This window comes from Osmerus mordax, chromosome 16 (genome assembly GCF_038355195.1).
Source record: "Osmerus mordax isolate fOsmMor3 chromosome 16, fOsmMor3.pri, whole genome shotgun sequence".
Taxonomy (NCBI): Eukaryota; Metazoa; Chordata; class Actinopteri; order Osmeriformes; family Osmeridae; genus Osmerus; species Osmerus mordax.
The window spans coordinates 15,999,808-16,014,358 of NC_090065.1; positions in this window are offsets into that span (position 1 = coordinate 15,999,808).

Consider the following 14,551-nt stretch of genomic DNA (forward strand, 5'->3'; position numbering starts at 1 on the left):
GTCAAAATATGACTGAATTACAGCTGTTTATACTTGGGTCAAATCTGACAAAGCTCGCCACGGGAGCAAACGGCTTCCTTTTTTAAAATAAAGTAACCGAACACAGCATTTCCCAGCAGTGAGAATACATTTACAATTTAGTCATTTAGCAGACACTCTTATCCAGAGCGACTTACAGTAAGTACAGGGACATTCCCCCGAAGCAAGTAGGGTGAAGTGCCTTGCCCAAGGACACAACATCATTTGACACGGCCGGGAATCGAACCAGCGACCTTCTGATTACTAGCCCGATTCTCTAACCACTCAGCCACCTGACCCTCTGAATAGGTCACTGGGATAAGACGTGCTCCTTTGAAACACAAGGTTGTAGGATCGATTCCAGCCACAGTCGTCAAGCATGTCGTGTTACAGGATTATCTGTTTAGCGAAGCCAGGTACGCCACAGTAGCTGTCTGGCAGTATAATCACAATGGTAACGATAACGTTTCATTGTCAGGGGATTTATAGTCAAGAAGCAGATTCATTGTGCTTTGTAGATATAACACTGCTACATCTAGCCAGCGCATTTTGTCTCAAAATGACATATTTACCAAACGCTTATCGTTACAAAACTCGGTGTACGTCTTTTGCGCAACGCCGTGAAGGTAATCGAAAGTTTTGCGATAGTGCCACCGCGTTGCCGAAAAGTATAATGCGATTTTAAAAAAGCGAATGTTTTTTATTAAAGTTTTGCTTTGCTTCTTTAGCTACTGAATTTCCATATCGAATGCTGCTTGGCCCCTTGATGATTGCAGCTATATTTATTATTATTTTTCTTCTTTTTGCCCCCCTAAACCTCAGTCAATATTAGTCAATAACCTCAGCCTACATACACAACCTAGGTGTCAAAAGTTTCGTCTTAGTAGCGATTGAGTTGCTTGTATTTTTATTTTCGTTCCGTTGCATGGTTTAGGCTCAAGTTAAGTTTTTGTGGCGAAAAGTGAAGCTAACGGTGGCTAATTTGCTAGCCACAGTCACTGAAGTTACTTACGTCACTAACGTCACGAAAACACGTGACGTTAGTGACCCGTCGTTTCGCATCTATTAACTTGGGGGATAGCTAGGCTAACTATAGCTTTACTGCAAGACAGCTGCAGAAACGCCACAAGCAAAGAGGCCAGGGTTATAACTATTTACTCATTTTACTTTGTAATGTGAAACACAATTGTGAAATGTAATGTACAATATTAGCTGATATTATTAAGGAAGTAGGCCCACATCTACTTTCGGAAACGGTAGTCTACTATTTCACTATTTGAAGCATTAGCATGACATTAGCCTCTGTTGCTCGGGCAACACATACCACAGTGGTCTATGACGCATCTGTTTTCAATCGTTAAAATAAACATTCCTCACAAATACATTTTCGTTGTAGGATTAACATTAGATTACAAGTAAACGATTTGTTAGTGAAATTATCACTACCTGTGGTTTCAAACCAGTGTTGCTCACTGCAACGCTGTAGCCTACGCGAGACACAGTACAAAAACATCTACACAGCTGTTTAGGAAGTCAAACGGCGACAGAACATGTTCGGCACTCCCCTTACTTAAATCAAAAGTCTTTCAATAGGTGAAACTATCTGACGACTAACCTGAACTTCATTGCCACAGCCTAAACTTTGTCAATCTGTTAATGAAAATAATTAATTTCAGCCTAAACCGTACAACGGAACGTTAAATCGAATTCAACCAACGCAATCGCTACCAAGACGAACACAGCAGTACTGTACCGTTGTAGTACAATTTACCGGGGCAGCTTCTCCACACAGGGCTATATCGCACTTATATGTTTAATGTGTGCACCTTCCTGCCACAGTAAACTTCTGGTCTGTGTGAAGTTTCTTGGCGAATAAAACCCATTCTGAAAAGTAATAATAATTGAAAGACGTAAAAACAGAAAAAAGTTGGAACAGTGAAGAGCGTTGGCCAATCGGATTGATTCCTTGTTTCTTGTAACGTAGCAACCGTTGGTCATTGTCAACATTTCTAACCTAGAATCTAGGTTTCAGTATCAAGATGGAGGAGAAACTAATCATGTGTGCCTGCACACCCAGTCCTGTTCAGACACTGAATTTAAAGATGACAAATATAATAATCCATGGTGCAGGTTTGCCGATGTTGTCGTTGTCCCTGGTGAGTTTTTTAAATACTTTTAAATTCAATCTCATCACATTACCTAACTTTGTTGTGCAACTGCAAAAGCTACTCTAACTCTGATTAAAATGCTGCTGCAAAAAGGCTGAACTATTGTGGGTAGTAGATAAGATCATGTTACATCTAGCCAGCGGATCATGTATGTCAAAGTGGTATTTGTACAGAACACCGTACTGTAGGCATGAATAATGCATATATGGTCATCATCGTCGTCCATCTTTAGCCGAAGCAAAGCTAGAGAGGATTCAATGGGAGATTTCCTACAGTAAGCTAGATCTACTGATTCAAATTGAAATTGGAGACGATACGATATTTTGATTACTGTTTTTTAATGTAAGAAACAGTCTCAGAATAGAACAAACGAAGGCCTTCGTTGAGAAAGTGGTCGTGACAGAGATCAGAGAGAGTTCTGCCCACACCAAGTTCTGTCTCCCTGTCCTCGGGAGACAGTTCTTGTACCCCCCAGAGAGGGTGGTCTGTGACAGGCAATTGATCAGAAGACCGTGGGGTGGGAATGTGGTTGTCCAATTAAATGTCCAGGGCATTCATGGTGGCACAAGGTGGGCAGTCCAAGGATCTGGTGATGTTCGGAGAGGGAGGGGGCGGAGAAGACCCACAGGTCTACTCAGGGAGGGGGGCAGACAAGACCCACAGGTCTGAGGTAATCCAAGGGAGGGGGGCTCCAGGGAAGGGAGTAGATCGCCCCAAGGTCCTGATGGCGTGCAGGGAGATGGGAGCTGCGCCTCCAAGGAAGGGGGGGGGGTCGTGTCTCCAGGTGAAGGGGTGAGGCAGACCAGGCCAGGGTCGATGATGTATGGGGGAAAGTGGGGCAGGGTCTCCAAGGGGAAGGGGTAGATCATCCAGTGTGAAAGGGGGGGGGCAGGGTCTCCAAGGGAATGCAGGTGGGGCAAGGTCTCCAAGGGGATGCAGGTGGGGCAGGGTCTCCAAGGGGAGGGGTAGTGTGAAAGGGGGGACAGGGGGAGGATCAGTTTGCATGACCGGGAATCGAACTGGCAACCTTCGGATTACCAGCCCGATTCCCTCACCGCTCAGCCACCTGACTCACATTACCTTATCTCCCAAGTTGACACTTTTACTCCCAAGCGCTGAGAGGCCCTATTGTGGTCACTGCGGTCCGTGAGCATCACAAACTCGCCTCACAAAACAGTTTGCCTGACATCGGCATTCTTGCCCACACACCGAAGTTACAATTTAGCATGATCTTACTTTACACAGATACATTTCAGCGCGACCTTACTTGCACAGAAAGCATCCTGTTGCATGATCTCATATGTTCTTTATTAAATCAATTGATCACAATTGGATACATGTTTTAGTATAGAGCATTACATAATATATGTGTACCCTTACAAAAAAGAAGTATATTAAAGGATAGTACACTTTTAGTTCACATTTGATATACTTTTAAGGAGTATACTTAGAAAATAGTTCACTTTTGATATACTTTTAAGTATGCTTTGAAAATAGTTCACTTTTGATATACTTTTAAGGAGTATACTTAGTAAATAGTTCACTTTTGATATACTTTTAAGTATGCTTTGAAAATAGTTCACTTTTGATATACTTTTAAGAAGTATGCTTCGAAACAGAAAATTGTATACATTTCTTCCGAAGTAAGATGTACGTTTTCTATTATTATACAGCAAAAACAGTCAAAATAATTTTGAAGTAGGCCTACATTTCAGGTTAAATTCTTTAGATCCATCTCATTCTAATTATTCATGTCTAGGAAAATCTAATATGCATTGCACATTGAATATTTTTTCGTACTGAAGCTGTAACCTTAATTACTGCCAAAACATTTTGAAGCCCTATACTTTTATACTAATAATTATCAATTGGAGTATTAATGGAAAAAACTAAAAAGCTACTTGAGAAAGAAGCAGACAGAAGGGTTGCATTGTGCATTTGAAGGTTATACTGTCAAACTGACTGAAGAACAAAATAAGGACGTGAAAAAATTAAGATAGCGTGGCTCATTGGCTGGTCAATTCCCATGATGCAAGGCAGTAAATAATGTAACAATTTGCAGATAAGTTTGCCGTTTGTTCGAAATACAAATATAACTTCATGAATTTCGTTTTTTTAATGTGTCTGCTTAGAATGTAGTGTTTTGTTGCGTGGTAATTGTCATTGTTGTGCCGGTTTACCATTGTAACCATGAGTTAAATGAGTGTTACGTTTCATAAGAGGAGCTGGATTAATTCAACATGAGTGAATACACAATAATTTGCTTCTTTCAGATAAGAATATGTGGTTTCACTTGGCGAAGGCCCCCGTTCTCGCCAAGTGACGCAAGATCAGCGATGTGTGAAGGGCCCCTAAACATTTAAATATATTAGTAAATCAGAGTCAATTGACATTTATTAAGTTTACTTCTTAACGTACTTACATTAATTGAAAGTGCACTTGAAAGTATTGCAAAGTATACTTTGAGGTACTTTAGGAAGTATACTTTATGAACTGAAAGTGCACTACAAAGGCTACTTTACAGTATTCAAAAGTAAACCTCAAATACACTATAAGTGTACTTTAAAGTGTACTAAATGACCTAAAAAGTGGGCCAATTCAGTTTACTTACTACAAAAATAGTATATAAATTGGGGAGTCAGGTGGCTGAGTTGTTAGGGAGAATGTCCCTGTACTTACTGTAAGTTGCTCTGGATAAGAGCGTCTGCTAAATGACTAAATGTAATTGTAAATATAAATAAGTACACTGCTAGTATACTCTTAAGTACCATGATAATAGTATACTTTTTATACTAAGTATACACACAAAATAAACTTGAAGTATACTTCTCTTTTGTAAGGGTATATATATACCCCTCCCTGAGTCACCACCTTACCGCGGTGGAGGGGTTTGCGTGTCCTAGTGATCCTGGAAGCTATGTTGTCGGGGGCTTTATTACATTGCATTACATTTAGTCATTTAGCAGACGCTCTTATCCAGAGCGACTTACAGTAAGTACAGGGACATCCCCCCGAGGCAAGTAGGGTGAAGTGCCTTGCCCAAGGACACAACGTCAGTTGGCATGACCGGGAATCGAACTGGCAACCTTCGGATTACTAGCCCGATTCCCTCACCGCTCAGCCATCTGACTCCCCCTGGTTTATGCCCCTGGTAGGGTCACCCAAGGCAAACAGGTTCCAGGCGAAGGACCAGACAAAGCGTGGCTCAAAAACCTACCATGAAGAAAACAAACAATGGTACTCAGTTGCCCCTGCCCGGAAGCGGGTTACCGGGGCCCCCCCCCCTGGAGCCAGGCCCGGGGGTGGGGCTCGATGGCGAGCGCCTGGTGGCCGGGCCTTTTCCCATGGGGCCCGGTCGGGCACAGCCCGAAGAGACAACGTGGGACTAAATGACAGTGGGCTCACCGCAGGAGGGGTCATGGGGGTTGGGTGCAGTGTGAGACGGGCGGCAGCCGAAGGCGGGGGCCTTGGCGGTCCGATCCTCGGCTGCAGAAGCTAGCTCTAGGGACGTGGAACGTCACCTCGCTGGCGGGAAAGGAGCCTGAGCTGGTGCGCGAGGTAGAGAGGTTCCGGCTAGATATAGTCGGCCTCGCCTCAACGCATAGTATCGGCTCCGGAACCAGTCTCCTTGAGAGGGGCTGGACTCTCTTCCACTCTGGAGTTGCCCCTTGGTGAGAGGCGTTGAGCTGGGGTGGGAATACTTGTTTCCCCTCGGTTCGGCGCCTGTACATTGGGGTTCACCCCGGTGGACCTCTGCCTTCGGGTGTGGGGACAGGTGCTTACTGTGGTTTGTGCTTACGCACCAAACGGCAGCTCAGAGTACCCACCCTTTTTGGAGTCTCTGGGGGGGGTGCTGGAAAGCGCTCCTACCGGAGATACCCTCGTCCTCCTGGGGGACTTCAATGCTCATGTGGGCAACGACAGTGAGACCTGGAGGGGCGTGATTGGGAGGAACGGCCCCCCCGATCTGAACCAGAGCGGTGTTTTGTTGTTGGACTTTTGTGCTAGACACGGCTTGTCCATAACGAACACCAAAAACGTAAATAAGCTTGGCATTTATTTAGGGGGAAATCCCTCATTCATAAAAATCTCAGTGGTAGCGATCATTGTCAATAACAATGCAAAATGCGATATAGCCCTGTGTGGAGAAGCTGCCCCGGTAAATTGTACTACTACAGTACAATACTAGACTGTGTTCGTCTTGGTAGCGATTGCGTTGGTTGAATTCGATTCAACGTTCCGTTGTACGGTTTAGGCTTAAATGAATAATTTTCATGAACAGATGGACAAATTTTAGGCTGTGGCAATGGAGTTCAGGTTAGTAGTCACTAGTCAGATAGTTTCACCTATTGAAAGACTTTTGATTTAAGTAAGGGTAGTGCCGAACATGTTCTGTCGCCGTTTGACTTCCTACTGTAAACAGCTGTGGAGATGTTTTTGTTAGCTACTAGACTAGTGTGTCTCGCGTAGGCTACAGCGTTGCAGTGAGCTACACTGGTTTGAAACCACAGATAATGATAATTTCACCCACAAATTGTTTACTTGTAATCTAATGTCATAATAAATCCTACAACGAAAATGTATTAGTGAGGAATGTTTATTTTAATGATTGAAAACAGATGCATCGTAGACCGCTGTAGTATGTGTTGCCCTGATAACAGAGGCTAATGTCATGATGCTAATGCTTTAGTGAAATAGTAGACTACTGTTTCCGAAAGTAGATGTACTTCCGTAATAATATCAGCTTATATTGTACATTACACATCACAATTGTGTGTCATGTCACAAGGTAAAATGAACAAATACTTATCACCCAGGCCTCTTTGCTTGTGGCGTTTCTGCAGCTGCCTTGCAGTAAAGCAGTTAGCCTAGCTATCTCCCAGAAGTTAACGAGCTGCTAATGTTCTGCTAGGGATAGTCACGCGAGTTTTCGTGACGTTAGTGACGTTAGTAGCGTCAGTGACTGTAGCTAGCAAGTTAGCCACCGTTAGCTTCACTTTTCACCACAAAAACGGAATTTCAACTTAAACCGTGCAACGGAACGTAAATAAAATACAAGCAACGCAATCGCTACCAAGATGAACCTTTTGACATCTATGTTGTCTATGTAGTCCAAATATTGAGGCATCCTTAGGAGTGCGAAAAGAAACAATAAAAAGAATGATATATGTGAGTGAACAAAGGTTGTGCCCTTGCCGAAGGCAAAGCACACCCAAATATATATGTGAGAGAACAAAGGTTGTGCCCTTGCCAAAGGCAAAGCACACCCAATGATAACAATTGAGGTGTTATAAAAAATGTATTTGTTACATTAAACATTTACACAATTTTTGCAGAATGAAACACTTTCTGTTATGTACTGTATTGCAGCTTCGTCCCAATATCTCTACAGACTGTGCAGCTAATTTAACGCTCAACACTTGAACGGGGGCTTATTACTTGAAAGAGGAATTACTGCGTCTTCCCAGTTACACTATCAGGGCTTGGAAATACTGTGACTTGCAAAAGTAGGCAAATGGCTAGTAGAACATAACATTTCACAATAATTTCAGTCAATCAAACAGCTGCAAGACCCAGTGAAATGTTATATACAGCTAGCAAACTAACAATAGCTAGCACTGCAAGTACAGTAACATGGCATTTTATTTTGTTTGAGTTTAAACTTGTCCAGTGGGGCAGGTACATTTCTCTGCCCTACAAAAAAATCCACTTGTCCCGGACAATCATGTCGTTAGCTGTAGTTCAGATAAGTAGACTAGTACTACCGGTAATCTTATCTAGATCTAGAAAGAAGACATCATGCTATCTATGGGCTAACTTGCCAGTCCCACCTAGAAATCCCCCCAAGATCATCCCTAATTAAATATTTTCCCCGACGTTGTAAACACATTTACGATTAGATGTCCCATGTTTTGATGGTACTAGCAGAGACCATATTAGACATTCTCTGGTACTAGCCTAGTGTTTATTTCGAATCGATTTCAATGGTCTCTAAAGGGGGTTTGATTGATCGTCTCCCCAATGTAATGTCATGCAATGCATTGTGGGGGAAAGAAGAATCATTGCAAAAAGTAGCTACTTTTTCGTATTATATTCCGTTTTGTGACACCCAACAACATCAAATACATCAAATCACACTCCTCAGCCTCCCTGGGAAAGTCTATTCAGGGGTTCTGGAGAGGAGGGTCCGTCGGATTGTCGAACCTCGGATTTAGGAGGAGCAATGTGGTTTTTGTCCTGGCCGTGGAACTGTGGACCAGCTCTACACCCTCGGCAGGGTCCTGGAGGGTGCATGGGAGTTCGCCCAACCAGTCTACACATGTTTTGTGGATTTGGAAAAGGCGTTCGACCGTGTCCCTTGGGGTCTCATGTGGGGGGGTGCTCCGGGAGTTCGGGGTACTGGATTCCCTGATCGGGGCTGTCCGGTCCCTGTACGACCGGTGTCAGAGTTAGGTCCGCATTTCCGGCAGTAAGTCGAACTTGTTCCCGGTGAGGGTTGGACTCCGCCAGGGCTGCCCTTTGTCACCGATTCTGTTCATAACTTTATATGGACAGAATTTCTAGGCGCAGCCAGGGCGTTGAGGGGGTCCGGTTTGGTGACCTCAGGATCGGGTCGCTGCTTTTTGCTGATGATGTGGTCCTGATGGCTTCATCGGGCCGTGACCTTCAGCTCTCACAGGAGCAGTTCGCAACCGAATGCGAAGCGGCACCTCCAAATCTGAGGCCATGGTTATCGACCGGAAAAGGGTGGAGTGCAATCTCCGGGTCGGGGAGGAGATCTTGACCCAAGCGGAGGAGTTCAAGTATCTTGGGGTCTTGTTCACGAGTGAGAGAAGAATGGAGCGTGAGATCGACAGGCGGATTGGTGCGGCGTCCGCAGTGATGTGGGCTCTGCATCGGTCCGTCGTGGTGAAGAAGGAGCTGAGTCAAAAGGCGAAGCTCTCTATTTATCAGTCGATCTACGTTCCTACCCTCACCTATGGTCACAAACTGTGGGTAGTGACCGAAAGAACGAGATCGCGAATACAAGCGGCCGAAATGAGTTTTCTCCGCAGGGTGTCCGGGCTCTCCCTTAAAGATAGGGTGAGAAGCTTGGTCATCCGGGAGGGGCTCAGAGTAGAACCGCTGCTCCTCCGCGTCGAGAGGAGCCAGTTGAGGTGGCTCGGGCATCTGATCAGGATGCCTCCTGAACGCCTCCCTGGTGAGGTGTTCTGGGCACGTCCCACTGGGAAGAGGCCCCGGGGAAGACCCAGGACACGCTGAAGGGACTATGTCTCTCGGCTGGCCTGGGAATGCCTCGGGGTCCCCCAGGAAGAGCTGCTGGAAGTGGCCGGGGGAGAGGGAAGTCTGGGCCTCCCTGCTTAGGTTGCTGCCCCCGCGATCCGACCCCCTGGCCAGCGGCAGATGACGACAACCACGACGACAACCTGAAGTGCAAGAGTGTACCTGTAGGAAAGCAAGCCACAATAATATAATTCACAGTGAGTACAATAAGTTAAATCAGTTACAACTAACCAACAATAGCAACAAGTCATTGTTTTCCTGGAGGAAATCAGGTCCAGCAAATCATTCCTAAGTACCGTTGTACCCCCGGAACAAGTGCGTCTTTAACCTTTTCTTGAAGGTGGGGAGACAGTCAGTGTCTCTGATGGAGGTGGGGAGGTGATTCCACCATTGGGGGGCCAGACAGGAGAAGAGCTTGGGTCGGACACTCTTGAGAGGTGGGACCACCAGACGGTTGTCAAAAGAAGACCGTAGGTGGCAGGTGGGGGTGTATGGCTGGAGGAGAGACTTGATGTAGTCCGGTGCAGTCCTGTTCACCGCTCGGAAGGTCAGTACCAGGGTCTTGAATCTGATACGGGCCGTGATGGGAAGCCAGTGGAGGGAGATGAGGAGCGGGGTAACATGGGAGCGTCTGGGTAGATTGAAGACCAGGTGGGCTGCTGCGTTCTGAATCCTCTGGAGAAGGCGGGTTGCGCATGCTGGGAGACCGGCGAGCAGCATGTTGCAGTAGTCCAACTTGGAGAGGACAAGTGCTTGGACTAGCAGCTGGGTAGAATGCTCAGACAGGTATCTCCTGATCTTCCGGATGTTGTAGAGGGTGAATCTACACGACCGGGAGACTGCAGCAATGTGGGCTGTGAGGGAGAGCTCGTCATCCATGGTAACCCCGAGGTTCCTGGCAGAGGAAGAAGGGGTCACCGTCGCAGATCCCAGGGTGATTGAGAGGTTGTGGGAGATGGATGGTTTGGCCAGGATGATGAGAAGTTCAGTTTTGTTGAGGTTCAGCTGGAGGTGGTGCTTGGTCATCCAGGCAGAGATGTCTGTGATGCAGGCCTCGATCCTAGCTGAGATCCCCGGATCAGTCGGGGGGAACGACAGGTACAGCTGTGTGTCGTCAGCGTAGCAGTGGTAGGAGAAGCCATGGGAGGTGATGATTGGTCCAAGGGAGGTGGTGTACAGGGAGAAGAGGAGGGGTCCAAGGACAGAGCCCTGTGGGACACCAGTGGAGAGCTGGCGGGGGCCTGACACTTTGCCTCCCCAGGAGACCTGCTAGGATCTTCCCGACAGGTAGGATGAGATCCACTGAAGTGCAGTGCCAGAGATGCCCATCTCTGGCACGGAAGTCGGAAGTCTAGCGAGCAGGATCTGATGATTAACCGTATGAAATGCTGCAGAAAGGTCCAGCAGAATGATGACGGATGATCTTGAGGCTGCTCTGGCAGACTGGAGGGCAATGGTGATCAAGGTACACGATCAGGTACACGATCAAGATTACCAGTTCCTGCCGCAGAAAAACAGCCCCACATCATCAATGACCCACCTCCATGCTTGACCGTGGAGATGGTATTCTTCTGGTCATAAGCCTGGCTTTTCGCACGCCAGACATACCGTTGGTTCATATGTCCAAACAGTTCCAGTTTGGTTTCATCAGTGCATGGAATTGTCTCCCAAAACACTGTAGTCTTATCCAAATTCCTCCTGGCATATTGTAGTCGACTTTTGATGTTCTTTGTGGTCAAGAGTGGAATGAGTCTTGGAGTTAGGCCATGAAGTACTTGCGGATTCAAGCAACACAATCGTGACCAAGACGAACATTTTCACACTGACATTGTCTATGTAGTGCAAAAATGTATGGAGATTTAGGGGTGGGAAAATAATTAGTAAATTTATAAATATATATGAGAATATAGGTTGTGCCTTATCAGCGGCAGACACAGCCGTTAATAAAAAAATATTGTGGTGACCCTGTACTGTAGGAAGTGGGCAGTAGCCTAAAATAGCTCCCTGTGTATTGTTGACAAATAAAGTCTTAACTGTGAAATAGTAAGTCTGTGCCTCCGACTTATACCAACCCATGTCAGGGACGCTACAATATATGAGAGAGGATATAAGTTGTGCCTTTCCAAAGGCAGCCACACCCAATAATAATAAAGAATACATACCAATGTGTGCGTACGAGATTGGAAGGAGCGGCATATTATTAGCTTCAAAGCTTATTTTAAACATTATATTTCATGCTGAATAAATACAATCACTGAAATAAACATTTGTTTCGATATTTTTACGTGAGGATCTATCCTTTTGATACAACATCAATCAGTCTCAAAAGTATCAATACTTTAGGTCCTATCCGCCCACCCCTATGTTGCAGAACACTCAGCTGCAGACTCCACTTGAAATGTAATTGTTGCTGCTTGAGAAAGTAATAAGTTGTGTGGCTCAAGTAAGAGCACCCTTTGACATTGTTGTTGTGCATAATTCCCTAATCAAGAATCATCTCGTCTTGTAGAGCCCCAAACAGCCCCCTAAAGTCTGAGACAGTCTGACCATTAGCTTCCAGTAAACTTTTACTATGTTGTTTCTTCAACCATACACAACGACGACAACACCCGGAATCATGTGCTAGTCTACCAAACATAAAACAACACCAACATCACACTTCAACTAATTTATAATATAATTATGTGTTATTGTGAACTCAGTGTACAGACATAACAATATTGTTTAGCAACAGACCTTCTAGACTTCACAACGCTGGTAACAAACAGCCATTCATGAGTTAATCCAAACAAAAACTCAAAACTAAATCCGATCAATAAAAAAATAATAAAAATAATAGATGATGGTGTTAGCTGTCCAGCCAACATATTAAACAGTTGATTTTAAACTTTACAGTCTATGTGTCTATTAACAGAGAAAAAGATAGATGGCACACACATAACACACACGGAAGGAGACTGAGACAAACATCAAACCTCTTACATTGCAAACCAGCTGAGATATTCTGGAAGACGGACAATACAAAGTTAAAGGCAGGGTAGGCAATGTTATTGAGAAGCACTTTTTGTCATATTTGTTCACATATTTAACTACACATCCTGATAGCAACCAACACATGTAAAGGTTTGACAGTAAAATTATATCAATCCAAAATCTGTGAGCATCGCACGACTGTAATAAACACGAACAATCAATAATGATTGGACGGCATTAGTATTGAATGCAATGATTGGATGGGCTACTTGTCTGTTTTTTACCTACCTCCCGGCAGTAGTCAGGCTCATGTGTTTTGGGGAAGTGGCTTTTGTAGAAGTTTATTCTTCAGAAGGATTATCAAAAATAGAGTCGGAGATGGAATATCTTTCAAAGTCAAGGTGGCTCGATGGTTTATTCAGCACTTAGCTGAATAAACTAACTACTTCAGCAGTAGTAGTCACAGTAGACACAAAAAGCAATCACACACATGAACACATTGTCTTATATAGGCTAAATGAGGAATATCTCCCGCCCTGCTTGGTACGATTTCACAATGTTCAGAAGGTCCCTCTTCCCACCCTTGGCCAAGGCCAACCTATCTTCAATAAAGCCAAGATGTGTGCGCACCCATTATCTCTAATGTCTCCTCAAAGACCCCTCTCTATGTTCCCATTCCTCCTTCAACCCTCAGTTTACCCCTAATCCCCATGCAATATGCGTCACCCTTGATGAGACCTCCATATGTATCTACTCACTTCCCTGGCTAGGTCAGCTTGACCTGCCACTGTTAAGACCTTAGATCCTGGAATAAGGTGTAACTGTGCCTTCAATCATGAGTTCGCCCAGCTGCTAACCCTTGGCACCTCTCTTTCTTACTGTCCTAAAATCCTGTTTACAAACTCCTGAACCCATAACAGCCTCACTATTTGAGATGCACACATACATAATAGTCTCAGAAACTGCCAACTCTCCCTGCCCCCCCTGTCTGTCTGGAGACCATTTTCTTGACTGGCACCATCTATGCTGTTTTCCTCTTCTCTTCTCTTCCCCTGCTCCCACATTCCTTACTCAGACTAGTTCTGGACATGTTCTCTGCTGTACAGTTCATACAGCTTAGACCTAGGCCTTCCTCTCACCTCTGAGTACCACACATACGCCTTCCATTCTGCCCAATAATCAATAAACCACAACACTTTCAAGGGAAGGGTAAGATATTTTGGTAGAATCGGAATTGGTTTGAAGGATCAAATTGTGCACTGAGTATGGCATAAATGTTGCACACACTTTTGTTTGTCCAATTTTATCACTCACAATTGTACACAAATTTAAATTGAATTCATGTCAGTTGGCTGAGCGGTGAGGGAATCGGGCTAGTAATCCGAAGGTTGCCAGTTCGATTCCCGGTCATGCAAACTGACGTTGTGTCCTTGGGCAAGGCACTTCACCCTACTTGCCTCGGGGGAATGTCCCTGTACTTACTGTAAGTCGCACTGGATAAGAGCGTCTGCTAAATGACAATGTAAATGTCTCCTGAGATGAAAATTAACAATCTAATGTCTGTGTATTATATAAGGCTACTCGGTGGATACTGTAAACAGGAGCTTGAGGTCAGTAGGTCACATGACCAAGGAGCTATTGAAATTCAATGCATTCAACAATTTACATTTATGCATTTAGCAGACGCTTTTATCCAAAGCGACTTCCAAGAGAGAGTTTTACAAACGTGCATAGGTCACTGATCATAACAACGAGATAGCCCCAAACATTGCGGGTAGCCAATGAAGCATACATTGTGAAAACCAAATAAGTCCCAAAGGGAAGAACAATAAAAGCATGTAGTTAGACAAGTTACAATTAAACAGGAGAACCTCAAATTTAATTTCACTCTTTGTTTACGCTCCCTACCTCATTCAGCTAGGAATACAGAATGTTGCTCACATTTCGAAATGTTAATTTCGGCATCTGTAAACATGAATTCCTTTGAAAATAGTCCAATATTTATGAAGGGGTTTCCTTAGTTGATACAGCTGTTCCTGTTTGTTTTTGAGCTGAAACATAGCAAATATATAAATACTTCAGTCTTTTGGCCACGTGTTCCTGGGTTG